At 48.2% G+C, this 14,337-nt stretch overlaps 1 protein-coding gene across 1 annotated transcript in view; it reads left to right on the forward strand.

Annotated features, from left to right (window-relative positions):
• Positions 1-9,137: 9,137 nt before the first annotated feature.
• The window catches only part of OSBPL2 (oxysterol binding protein like 2), an 87,205-nt gene continuing 82,005 nt past the window's right edge, over positions 9,138-14,337 (forward strand). The window contains exon 1 of the mRNA XM_066586942.1: positions 9,138-9,207. The gene's annotated coding sequence lies outside the window, so the exon portion shown is untranslated. The remainder of the gene's footprint in view (positions 9,208-14,337) is intronic.

A 14,337-nucleotide genomic window follows, 5' to 3' on the forward strand; every position in this document is an offset into this window, starting at 1 on the left:
AAAGTGATGGGAATGACACAGAAACGGATAGGGCAGGCGAGGGGCTACATGTTGGGCTGCATCTCAAGTTCACAGGTCCCACTATTAAGCCACAATAGCGGCAAGAGTGCCCCCCCCCCCCACTGTCAGCATAAAGATCGTTCTCCTCTGCCACAGCTGTAACAGCTGTAGCAGAGAAGAACGATGTTTGCCCATTGAATTCAATGGAGCGGCAATACAGCAGGTTCCACTGAATGCAATGGGCTGCCGGCGATCGCAGGATGAATGGTCGGAAAGGGGTTAAATATATAACCCCTTTCCTGCAATTCATCCAGAAATGTGTTACACTAAAAATATATACCGGCGTATAAGGCGACCGGGCGTATAAGACGACCCCCCAACTGTCACCTTATACGCCGGCAATACAGTGGAGCAAAGAATAAAAAGCATTACTTACGTTTTTAGATGATCTGCGGCGCTCCTGCAGGCTGTCACTCCCTCCTAATCCACGGCAGACAAGCTTTCTCTATGAAAGGCTTTAAATCCCCGCCTCCAGAAAGACACGTGCCTTCAGCCAATCACAGCCAATGACAATGATGTCATTGAATGGCTGTGATTGGCTGTGTTTCTGGAGGCGGGGATTTCAAGCCTTTCGTGGAGAAAGGAATACTTTGCCGTGGATTAGGAGGGAGTGACAGCCTGCAGGAGCGCCGCAGATCATCTAAAAACGTAAGTAATGCTTTTTATTCTTTGCTCCACTGTATTGCCGGCATATAAGGTGACAGTTGGGGGGTCGTCTTATACGCCCGGTCGCCTTATACGCCGGTATATATTTTTAGTGTAACACATTTCTGGATGAATTGCAGGAAAGGGGTTATATATTTAACCCCTTTCCGACCATTCATCCTGCGATCGCCGGCAGCCCATTGCATTCAGTGGAACATGCTGTATTGCCGCTCCATTGAATTCAATGGGCAAACATCGTTCTTCTCTGCTACAGCTGTTACAGCTGTGCCAGAGAAGAAGGATTTGTCTTCTATATGTTCTCAATGGGGTCGGCGCTGCTGCCGCTGGCCCCATTGAGCGCATATAGAATGCATCCATAGCGAACCGCGGGAGGGGCAGACTTTTATATCAGGCGGACACCTTATCTCCCCAGCCACTCACAGCATGGGGGTGGTATAGGGCTTAAACGTTGCAGGGGGAAGTTGTAATGCCTTCCCTGTCTTTATATTGGCCAAAAAAAAGCGCTAACGTCTCAGGGAAGAAAGTTAAAGTAACCCGGACACCGCATGGTGTTCGTTACGGATAACGAACATACCGAACACCCTAATATTCGCACGAATATCAAGCTCGGACGAACACGTTCGCTCATCTCTAATAACTACCTTACCCAACTTGTGCGGGAGCCAACTAGAGGGAGGGCCCCCCTGGACTTACTATTAACTAAAAAACTGGACCGACTCATGGGGGTGCAGGTGCAGGGACACTTGGGAAATAGTGACCACAATGTAATTAATTTCCAGCTGTCATTAAATAGGATGCATTATCAGGGAGCGACAAAAAATATATAACTTTAGTAAAGCAAAATTAGATCAGCTCAGAATTACTGTCAGTAACATTAATTGGGACAATGTCCTCAAAAACAGCAGTGCAGACGACAAATGGGAGAAGATTAAAACCATCCTAAATACCTCATGTGAGCAGTACATGCCCTTTAAAAATAAAAGAACCACAAGTAGAAGGAAACCAATGTGACTTGACAAGACGGTAAGGGGGCCAATAAACAAAAAAAAGAAAGTGTTTAACCCCTTAGTGACCAAGCCTGTTTGCGCCTTAATGACCAGACCAAATTTTGGAAATCTGACATGTGTCACTTTGACATAGCATAACTCCGTAAAGGTTTTGCATATCCAAGTGATTCTGACATTGTTTTTTCGCCACATATTGTACTTCATTTAGGTGGTGAAAATAGTCCGATAGAATTTGTGTATATTTATTAAAAGCGCCAAAATTGGGAAAATTTTGAAAAAATTTTCATTTTTTCACATTTTTAAAAGCGATATCTCAAATATGTGCAAACATACTGTACATTCACTGAGGGGGGTCAGGAGTATTTTTACCTCACAGATTTTTTTCAGGAATTAATGCAATTTAGAGGAGAAAAATAAAATTTCATGTTTTTGCAAATATGCCATTTAAAAGATGGGATTTTTTTTTCTATAATGCATATGAAAATGCGTATTTGCACCCAAAATGGATACCCTTGTTTGTCCTGTGTTCAGAAACATACCCATTGTATCCCTAATCTTCTGTCCATATGCACAATGGGGCCCAAACCGAAAAGAGCAGACGGTGACTTTCAGAACAGTCATTTTGCTTGAAGGCGATTTCAGCCCCATTGCCCAATTGTAGAGCCCTTGATGGACCAAACCGACAGAGAACCCCACAAATGACCCCATTTTGAAAACTAGACCCCTTGTCGAATTCCTCTAGGGGTGTACTGTGTATTTTGACCCCACGGTTTTTGAATGAATCTAAGCAAAGCAGAAGGAAAAAATTACGATTTTCATTTTTTTGGCAATCATGTCACTTTTAAACCCGTTTTTTTTTGTACAGCACACCTATAAATGAAGACTTTCACCCCAAAATAGATACCCCCGTTTGTCCTGTGTTCAGAAACATACCCATTGTGGCCCTAATATTATGTCTGTATGCACAACGGGGCCCAAAACGAAAGGAGCGGCCGGTGGCTTTTAGAACAGACATTTTGCGTGAAGGCGTTTTAGGCCCCATTGCCCACTTGTAGAACCCTTGAGCCGCCAAAACGACAGAGGACCCCCACAAATGACCCCATTTTCAAAATTAGACCACTTAACGCATACACCTAGGGGTGTACTGTATATTTTAACCCCACAGTTTTTGAATGAATCTGAGCAAAGCAGATGGAAAAAATTACGATTTTAATTCTTTTGGCAGTTGTGTCATTTTAAAAACATTTTTTTTGTACAGCGTACATAAGAATGAAAAAGTTCACCCCAAAATGGATACCCCCTTTTGTCCCGTTTTCAGAGACATACCCATTGTGGCCTTAATATTATGTCTGTATGCACAACGGAGCTCAAAAGGAAAGGCGCATAAAATTTCAACTGTCTTAAATTTTACGTAATCGCCATTATCTATTGGATAACGGCGATCATGTGACCGGGGACCGCTAACTGCTAACATTTAGTAGCCAGGAGCAAGGAGACTTTGAATTTCCAGGGCCCTCAACAGCTTTTGCGCTTGCGTCCGCCATTTTGCTAATGGGCACATGCGCCAAAGTTGGGGAAAGGTCCGTGGATAAAGATCCCGTCGGGGGACATCACCAGAGGCCTTACGTAAGTAATTTCACCTCCCCTTACGAATCTGATCTGTGATTGGAGGTGAAATTTTCACTTTTTTTACTTTTACGTGATCGCTGTTTTCAATTGGAAAACGGCGATCACGTGACCAGGAACTGCGTTTTACGGGCCCCGGTGAAATCTCCAGGCTCTCGGCTACATTTGGTAGCCAGGAGCAGGGAGATTTTAAATTACCCTAGCAATCTGCGCCTTTTGCACATGCGTCCGCCATCTTGGCGGTGGGCGCGTGCGCAGAAGCCGTGGTGAAGTCCACGGATAAATGCGGTGCCATAGGTACGTTATTTCATCTCCCCGCACGGATATGATCCGTGAAGGGAGATGAAACAAACTTTTTTTTTTAAACTTTTTAAAAACTTTTTTCAACTTTACATGATTGCTGCTATCCATTGGATAGCGGCAATCATGTGACCGGGAACCGCATACAGCGGCTCCCGGTGACATCCCTCTGCTTTCGGCTACACATGGGAGCCGGGAGCAGAAGGATTTTTAAATTTCCCGGGCCGCGCGCGCCCGATGTATGACGTCTGGCGCGCATGCGCAGAAGGCGCCGACGGGACCTGGAGGCTGGGACACCGCCGGTCATCATGGAGAAGGCGGGTGAGTACTTTCAGCTGCCCCGATGGATCCGATCCGGGGCAGCTGAATCTTTCACTTTTATAAACTTTTTACTAACTTTTATATGATCGCCGGCATTCGGTAAATGCCGGCGATCATGTGACCGGGGGAGGGGACCCGCGTCCCGGAATGGCAGCTCCAGGTTGCCGGCTACCTCCCGGAGCCGGCAGCATGGAGCTGCCATGTCCTCAGCTTGCAGGGCCTTAATCCCTGCAGGAAACCTATTTCTACGTCCTCAGGGAATAAGGCCCAGCAAGTGAGGACGTAAAAAGACTATGGGCCGGTCGTTAAGGGGTTAAACTACTAAAACAAGAAGGCAGCGAAGAAGCACTAAAATCGTACAGGGAAAAGAACAAATTATGCAAAGATAAGATCAAAATTGCTAAGGAAGAGGCAGAAAGACTGATCGCCAAAGAGAGCAAAAACAACCCGAAACTATTCTTCAATTATATAAATGGTAAATGGATTTGCACCGAAAGCACCGGCCCTTTAACAAATAATGCAGGAGCAACCATAGAAGACGATGTGGGAAAGGCAAATCTATTAAATATTTTTTTTCTCAACTACATTCACGAATGAAAAAGAAATGTCACACAAGATGCAGGGGATAAAACAAACCCCTGCTAAATATTGCATGCCTAGCACAGGAGGAAGTGCAGAGTCAGTTAGAGAGGATTAAAATCGATAAATTTTGCTGTGTCCTGATGAAGTACACCCAAGGGTTCCAAGGGAATTAGGTGATGTGATAGACAGACTGCTATTTCTTATATTTATGGACACTATTAAGACCAGGGTTGTACCATTGGATTGGTGCATTGCCAATGTGACATCAAAATACAAAAAGTTGTCTAAAAGTGAGCCTGGTAACTACAGGCCGGTAAGTCTCACTTCAATAATTGGAAAAATATGCGAGGGGTTTCTGAGAGATGCCATCCTAGAATACCTCAAGGAGAATAACGGAATAACTCCTCACCAGCATGGGTTCATGAGGGGTCGATCATGTCAGACCGATCTGATTGGCTTCTACGATGAAGTGAGTACTAGGCTGGACCTGGGCGAGTCTATTGATCTCGTATATCTGGACTTCTCTAAAGCATTTGACACCGTGCCGCATAATAGGCTGATATATAAAATGAGACAGCTCGGATTGGGTGAAAACGTGTGTAATTGGGTAAAAAATTGGCTCAATGATAGAAAGCAGAGGGTGGTAATAAATGGGTCGTACTCTGATTGGGCCACCGTCGCTAGTGGGGGGCCACAGGGTTCAGTATTAGGCCCCATTCTGTTCAATATATTTATCAATGACCTGATAGAGGGGCTGCACAGCAAAATATCAATATTTGCAGATGACACAAAATTATATAAGACAATTAATACAATAGAGGACAATGTGCGGCTACAAACGGACCGAGATCAGCCGGGGGCTTGGGCAGAAAAATGGCAAATGAAGTTCAATGTGGATAAATGTAAGGTTCTGCACATGGGCAGCAAAAACGGATGTCACCAATATACACCGAATGGGGTACTGCTAGGGAAAAGTGATATGGAAAAAGACCTGGGGGTACTAGTGGATTGTAGACTTAAAGGGGTTCTGACACTAAAAAAAAAAAATTTTACTCACCTTGCCTGGCCAGGACCGATCGCCAGGCATGTTCCTTCCAGCCGGCATCTTCTTCTGTGGCTTGTAGAAGCACAGCAGGACCGCTTCCTGCTCTGCTCCGTCCGTCAGCCACTTCCGAGGTGAACGGACGGGCCGCCCACAGCAAGCACGTCACAAGCAGTGCTTGCTGTGGGCGGCCCGTCCTGGCTGAACTCCGAGATTCTGCGCGTGCGCAGTGGAGACGCGGCCCGTCCTGACTCCTGTCAGAGGGCACCTCTCCACTGCGCATGCGCGCGATCCCGAAGCGGCGCGGCTCGTGGAGGAAAAAGCAGAAGAACAGCGCCTGCCGGGAGATGACCCCCCCTCCCCCCCCCCCCCCCCGATGTCAACAACAACAGGAGACAAGGTAAGTATTAGTTTTTATGCTTTAACAGCCATTAAATCGTGGGTTCCCTGTGTCCATTAGGCAAACCAGGGAACAATGGCTGCTAAAGCATAAAAACATTATTCATGTCAGAACCCCTTTAACTGGAGCAATCAATGCCAGTCAGCTGCTGCAAAAGCAAACAAAGTCTTGGGGTGCATTAAAAGAGGTATAGGGGCGAAGGACGAGAACATTATCCTCCCACTATATAAGGCACTTGTCAGGCCTCACATGGAATACTGTGTACAGTTCTGGTCACCGGTGCTCAGGAAAGATGCTACAGTACTGGAGGGGGTCAAAGAAGGGCACTATTACTATTTAGCCCACTATTGGGGGCAATGCTACTATTGTGGCCACTATTACTATTGAGGCCACCACTGAGGGCATCATTACTAGTGGGGGCCACTACTGGGGTTGTTATTACTATTGGAGTAACTGTTACTTTTGGGGCCACTACTAAGGGTACTTTTACTACTGGGATGCTGTTTCCTTTTTTTGTCTGCGCATTTCTCGTACGTACAAAAACATTGCACTGCTCTATTTTCCTGCCTATTTGCGCACCAAAATGCCCATAGAAGTCTATGGGAGTTGAGCAATATGCAACGGGATGCGCAATACGCTGCGCAAACCTTGCGAGAGAAGCACACGCCAGGACCACATTAGGCTTGATAGTCATTTAAATCAGGGTAGCGGGTGTACCCCACCCATGTGAACGTGCTGTGTCTGCGCAAATACGTAAAGAACGCAGGGACAGACGAAAACAAGCCTCATTCACTGCGCAAATACATTGCACGTCTGCTCGTCTGAAGCCGCCATTAGGGCTTAAACACATGAACGTATTTTTCTCCCATTATGCAGCCGTGATAATCACAGCCGCATACGAGACGAAACGAAACCGCGGATATCAATGGATGTCAGTGGTTTCATTTTCACTATCGGGATTCTCAGCCGTTAATTGTTAAACTGAGTAGAGAGGACTCGCGCCCATCTTCCCGTGGTTTTTTAGCGGCGGGGTAGTTGCGCATGCGGCCGCCTGAAACCGTCCTCACAAGCACAGAGTGAAAGTGGACCAAAATTGCGTATGCCTATGAGAACGATCCCTGAGTTCACACTAACGCTACAGCTTTCCGTTGTCCGGCCGGGTCCTAGAAGACCAACAATGACGTTTATAGAGATTTTTTTTATTTTTTACTACTTTTGCGCAATTAAAGAAAAAAAAACATTTTTAAAGAAAAACAATTGACTCTGTAGTGCCGCTTTCTAAGACACATCTTTATATTTCCGGCCTCGGAGTTCTGCGAGGTCTTGCGGTTTCTATCTGTAGCGGTTTGAGGTACACGAGACTTCTGGATTGATTCTTATGGTGTTTTTTTTGGAGGCGAACAAGAGAAAACTCGCAGTTCTGGCGTTAGTATTTTATATTATTATTATAGCGTTCACCATGCGAGATTAATGACAACATATTTTCATCATCCGGTCGTTACCCGCGCGGTAATACCGATTGTGTGCTGTTTAACCCCTTAAGGACACGGCCTGTTTTGGCGCTGAGGGCCAAACGATTTTTGGTAGATTTTAATCTCCCTTTTTCAAAAGCCATAATTTTTTGACTTTTCCGTCAACGCGGCCGTATGAGGGCTTGTAGTTTTTATTGGTACCATTTTTGGGTACATAGACTCTACTGTAAAACTTTTATTATTTGTTTTTATGATAACTGAGAGAAAACGCATCCATTCTGATCTGTCATGAAGAGGCACTCAATCGTGAGGATGGTACACTGCATTGTACGAAGCCTGCGGGTTTTGCGCAGAGAACACGCTGCACTAATCTGCCACCATGATGCCACTCGTATATATTGCGCAAAATATGCGTGCAATAATTATCGCATGTTCTACCTTGGCACATATTACACGCACACACACGCCAAGACAGCGCATGGCGATTGGCCGCACGCAGCCGGGACGCTATATCATTGCATACTTGCTGCGTGCCGCGAGTGTTTCTCTAACGGGCCGTACACGGTGATCTACGCTCATGTGAAGCCGCCCTCTGACAGCAGCCCATCAGACTCTACGACAGACATGGAGGCCTGTGTCCGGCTGCCATGGGAACCCATTAGTACCTTGCGATCGATCGCACTGCGGGGTGTCAATGGGGGACAGAAAAGACCCTCCCGCTGTCAGCTGCTAACATGCTGCAGATGCTATTGATTGTGGCAGGGAAGGGGTTAAACTGCCAGGATCTGAGGTTTCTCTGTGTCTGGCGGTTAGAGCAGGAGCCGGGCTGTCACTAGTCAGCTAGGCCACCATCTTAAAGGGGTTTTTTGAAGCAGCGCCAGCTGTCAGTGCCGGAGCGGAAGACGTTACTCCGAACCATGTAGTGACCGGCGCATGACGCTCTGGCGGTGGGCGATGACACGTAATGACGCGACACTTCGTGACGGCCGGCTTCTGTTGACTACAATGGAAGCCGGCTGTGAGTTTTTCCGCGGCAGTTAGAGCATGCTGCGGTTTCTTTCACGCTGCGGAATTCCGCTGTAGAACATTGAGCTATTGGGTTCAGTAGAATCTAATAGCTGCGGATAACGCAGCAGATTTCCACGTGACAGAAATCCGGCGGTGGGCATTAGCCCTTATGGAGGCCGTCCACAGCAACCAATCACAGCGCAGCTTTTATTTTAACTCAGTACTATAAAAAATGAAAGCTGAGCTGTGATTGGTTACTATTGGCAACAAAAATTACAGGGAAAGTCGGTGAGTTTTTGATTTTTAATCCCGCCAGTATTCGTCGCCGCGGGCTGGAGAACGCTCATGCGGAATGCCACTCCAGAACTGTGGATTTGTAGATGACACAAACAAACAGATTTGGCGTTTTATATATAAGATATTGTATGTGATGACTGTCTCGCACTGCAAGTTCCAGCATGGCCCCATGACATGAGCGCCCCCCACTGGTTACATAATGTTATCCTCCTCTGTGTAATATGCCGTTTATTTCATGTGGACGCAGAGCCCTGACATCAGCTCACACGCTGTCCCGCCCCTCCCTGCCCAGCGACCATTTCTATTGGACGCGGCTGCTGTCTGTCTTGTGGTGCTGGGCGGTGATTGGCGGGTGCGGGGCGGCAGGGCCTGGTTGCTACTTCCGCCTGGGTGTCAGTGGAGCAACGGAGTCCTGAGAGGCAGCAGGTAAACAGGGGCCTGAGGGGCCGGGGCATGCCGGGAAGTACCGGGAGGAGAGGGTCGGTGCACCGGCTGTGTGTGCTGTAGATATGTGTCATCTGCTATAGCGCCCCTCATTGGTTGGGTCACACCTGCGTGTAGCAGAGCGGAGTTGGTCACTCTGCACGGCTCCACTCTTCCCCGTCCAGTCCCCTAACAGCAGGGAAAGTTCTGCAACTTTCTGCTCCCTTCTGCGCATCATTTCTCCCCCATTTTCAGTGCCCCTGCTTGCTGTAAGTGAATAACGACACGTTCCGCCCTGAAACCTCTGACAGCGGAGGGTTTGTTACTGTTGCGTGCGTTCTAAGCGATCCTGTAGACGGATGCAAGTAACCACTCCGCTTTCCTGCAGTCCCATGTAAAACCGCCCGTGGGGCGTATTCGCACGGCCATTTTTCTTTTCTGTTTACGTTTGAAGCTGGCAGACCGGCCGCAGTAAAGTCGCCGCGTTTATTTACGGAGTCTCTTCTGCCAGGTTTGTGGCGTAGGTGTGTGGGTTGGCGCGTTTTATGGCGCTCGGTATGTGTTTGGCGCAATCTTTCAGTTTTTGGTATATTTTGCGCGCAGTTCGAAAAGCTACTTCGTTTTGGTGTAAGTCACCCTTTTTGGCGCACCCCTCGTCTTGGCGCTCGCATCTGGTCTTTCGTTTATAAACTCTTCAAACGTTATTTATTTCAGTGCGAAAACGTCTTTTTTTTTTTTACGGCCGCGAACCCAGAAGCTCGGCCACTCGTAAATTGTCTACAACTTTTTAAAAATGCGCCAAATCTTGACGAGGTTCATAAAAAAAAAACGCACGCCGGCCGGGAAACGCTCATAGAGGAGGCGTAATAAGCTGAGGTGCGCCAGAATTCACGTAGCTGCGCCAAAATGGGAATTTGTTTGACTTTACCGCCGAGAGCGTGCGGGGGTGGTCTTTATAGCGAGCGGACGTAGAAAGGACGCTATCCCACTAAAATAAGTGTTTGAAGAGTTTATAAAAACGAGCGATGCAAGCGCCAAAATGACGAGATGCGCAAATGCATAGCGAGCGCCATAAAAGGCGCCAAACTCTCGGCAGTTTTACTTGGTCTAATCCGCACTTTTTACGCACGCTTTCTGACATTTAGCTTCACAAATGAAACATCCGACGCAAATGATAAAAATACGCAAACGCGTCGTAAAAATAGTGCGCCGTAATTCCAACACGCATTCCGCCACAAATCGGGGTCATTTATGAAGCCCCTTCCGTCCTTGACCAAAATCGCAGTCGCCCGTGTGAAGGTAGCCTAACGCTCCGCCCCGCCGTACGCATCCTCCGCTGTACTGACTCCTGCAGGGCATGCTGGGAGCAGTAGTCTGACAGTGGCTGGAGAGCTACAGATTGAAAGTGCTGCTGGGGCACGCTGGGAGTTGTAGTGTCTCAGCGGCAGGGGTACGGCCGGCAGGGCATGCTGGGAGTTGTAGTCCGCTGATTCTGGTTTACGTGGTGTAAGTGTATCCTCATCCGCAATGTATTTCCTTTGTAGCAATCATTCAGAACTAGAAAAAGATGGCCGCTTGGTATCTAAAAACAGCGCCACTCTTGTCCGTGGCAGTGTCCGGTACTGCAGGTGAGGCTCGCCCTAAATATTGCAGTACCAGTCACAGCCATTGGACAAGACTGGCGCTGTACCAGCATGAAAGCAGCCATGTTTTGTAACCTCTGTACGTTTTTCTGCTCTGCGTATCTTGTGTTCGCATCGGGTGGCGTTGTTTACTCTTTATCGCACGTCTGATACGCCCTGTTTGCTTTGTGTCATTTTGTCTCTGCATATCAGTTTGCACTTTAGTTTTTGCCCTTGTGAATTTTTGGAAATCTCTTAAAATGTTGTGCATTGAGAACCTACGGAGCAGGAAATGTGAAAAGGAAGACCTGCAGTGTAAAGCATGGGGGAGAGGCGGAGCCCTCGCAGGATACAGACAAGTGTAATACAGTTGCATTATTGAACCTGGTAATTTCAGACTTCGTGGGACACCACAGCTACTATAAGCTCTCTGGCGCCCCCTGCCTGGGATGTTTTGCGCACCTGATCATGTGACCGGACTGTTATCATGATGACTAAGCATTCGTAATGTCTGATTATACTAAACAATCATGGCCAAGGTTTTACAGCAGATTGCTATTTGCGATGACTGGTGGGGTCATGTGACCTGCGCTTGTTTTTCTCATGTCAGCATAGCAGAGCCGAGCTGATGACAGGACGCGAACCGCTGACTCCGACACGTCGAGGTTTTGTCTGTGTCCATAAATAGACTAGGGGCTCATTCACACGGGCAGAGTTTCATATGCCGCATGTAATACGGACACCATAAACCCCACCGGCCCTCTGCCATGTAATCGCAGATGGGTCGCCATGGCCTGTGATCGCTACGTATTATCAGTCTCATCATAGCGAGGCGCAAGCAGAAATAGGACGTGCCGCGATTTAAATACTGCGCGAGTTTTCACGCAGTCAAATCGCGTCTGTCGGCATAGGATTGCATAAACTAATGCAATCCTATGACAGCGTGCCATGGCAGAAATCCCGCCGCGGAGTTTCCGTCAGTGGGCATTGGGCCTCATGCTGCGTGATTAACGCTGCGAACACTAATTCCATAAAACTGGTAGAATTGATGTGTTTTTTCTCTGCCCTCCAAAGAAAAGTAATCAGCCGTACAATACATGGGTATTAGTGTATCTTGACACCACCGGAAGTTGTGGTGGAGTCAAGCTGAGTGTTTAACAGGGGGTTGACGCCCCCTGTTCCTGATTGGCTGTCCGGCTGTCTCCCCGTCCTGGCCCTGACAGCTGCTGTAGGCAGCGGCCGGGAGTTTTCAGCGCTGCTGCCGACCGCACTATGACTTTCATGAAACCCAGAGCAGCCGGTCTTCAGTTTACCCTGCTGCTGTTGTCCCATGGAGCGGTGGCAGCACCAGGGGAGTCAACTGCACTGTTGTGGAAAGGGAGCTCTGAGCACAGCCGCCGGTTGGCATTTCAGTGCGACGTATGGGTGAGCGCTGCAGAGTGCCGGAGGGGCCCTGGTTAATTTTCAGGATGGCAATGGCGGCAGCTGCGGCCCTGGACTCTATGTGCAGGAGGCTAAGCGCTGCACAGCTTCGGCGGGGGAGACCAGCGGCTTAGCAGATAGCAATGCCGGCCGCAACAGCAGCAGTACTTGGGAACAAAACAGACCATGTCACTAAGGGGTTAATATAGTGATACTATGTTTCACAGACTGAATACACAGTGTCAGAAACAAAAGTGCTGCATTATAATCTCCGCATGCTGGCAGCTCATCCATAGGTGGCGCTCTCGGGGGGTCTATTCAGTGCAGGACCCTGTCGTCCCACGTAGCCGGCAGATGAGCGTCTGCTGAAGCGGCTGACAGGTCGTTTTTGTTTTTTTCTTAAATACTCCTTGTCAGACCAATCCCTTCCCTAGTAAGAGTGTGTATTACTGAGCTGTCAGCGTCCCTCGTACCACTACTAGTGGGGACCGAATGTCATATGCGATGCCCCCCAGACCATCAGACCAGCAGGGGGCAGTGTGCCGCTCCACAGCAAAGGCAGGATTGAGGCGCTCACCCTGAGGTCTCCAGACTCGAACACGGCCGTCATCAGCGCCCAAACTAAACCTGGACTCATCGCTGAAGACACCCGGTTCCTCTGTAGCGTCCAGTTTAATCGTTCACAACATCACTGCAAACGGGAACGACGGTGGGTATCAGAGGCCGTACATGTAATGGGGGCAGCGAGACCAAATGTCCTTCAGCCAAGAGCCTGGAAAGGGTTCTGACAGACTGAGGGGTCTGTAACAATCATAGAATCCTAGAATGGTAGAGTTGGAAGGGCCCTCCAGGGTCATCGGGTCCAACTCCCTCCTCAGTGCCGGATCACTAAATCATCCCAGACAGGTATTTGTCCAGCCTGTGTTTGAACATTTCCATTGAAGGAGAACTCACCACCTCCCGTGGTAACCTGTTCCACTCATTGATCCCCCTCACTGTCTAATATCTAATTTGTGTCTCCTCTCTTTCAGTTTCATCCCATTGCTTCTAGTCTTTCCTTGTGCAGATGAGAATAGGGCTGATCCCTCTGCACTGTGACAATCCTTCAGATATTTGTAAACCGCTATTAAGTCTCCTCTCAGCCTTCTCTACTGCAAAGTAAACATTCCCAGATCCTTTAACTGTTCTTCATAGGACATGATTTGCAGACCACTCACCATCTTGGTAACTTCTCTGAACTTGCTCCAGTTTGTCTATGTTGTTTTTAAAGTGGGTGCCCAGAACTGGACACAGGATTCCAGATGAGGTCTGACCAAGGTAGAGTACAGGGGGATAATGACCTCACATGATCTAGGCTCTATGCTTCTCTTAATACATCCCAGAATTGTGTTTGCCTTTTTGGCTGCTGCATCACATTGTTGACCCATGTTCAGTCTGTGATCTATTAGTATACCCAAGTCTTTTTCACATATGTTGCTGCTTAGCCCAATTCCTCTCATTCTCTATGTGATTTCTTCATTTTTCTTGCCCAGATGTAGGACTTTGCATTTCGCCTTGTTAAATACCATTCTGTTAGTCGCTGACCACTGTGCAAGCTTTTCTGGATCTTTTTGAATCCTCTCTCTCTTCCCTAGAGTTGGCTATCCCTCCTAGTTTTGTGTCGTCTGCACCTGTCTCTGGATCGCGGACAATGAAACAGTTGGAAGTGCTGGCGCTTGTTGGCCGTTCAGATGCTCCTTTCTACTGGTGGTCTGTAGGGGGCGGCCTGAGCCCGGTCACCTTGTGTGCCCCCATCCACTGGTCCCAACACCCCCTAACAGTCTGGTCAGACGCTCCTCTCTACTGGTGGTCTGTAGGGGGCGTCCTGAGCCCAGTCACCTTGTATGCCCTCACACATCCACTGGTCCCAACACCTCCTAACAGTCTCGTCAGACGCTCCTCTCTACTGGTGGTCTGTACGGGGTGCCCTGAGCCCGGGGGAACCACTTTTAGGGTCTCCGGTGACAAGACCGTCCATCTAATCACCACAACTCCCATCATTTACAGATCTGCCTGAGATGGAACTGCATGCTGAATTTTGCAGCAAAAC

This window comes from Eleutherodactylus coqui, chromosome 13 (assembly GCF_035609145.1).
Source record: "Eleutherodactylus coqui strain aEleCoq1 chromosome 13, aEleCoq1.hap1, whole genome shotgun sequence".
NCBI classification, from domain to species: domain Eukaryota; kingdom Metazoa; phylum Chordata; class Amphibia; order Anura; family Eleutherodactylidae; genus Eleutherodactylus; species Eleutherodactylus coqui.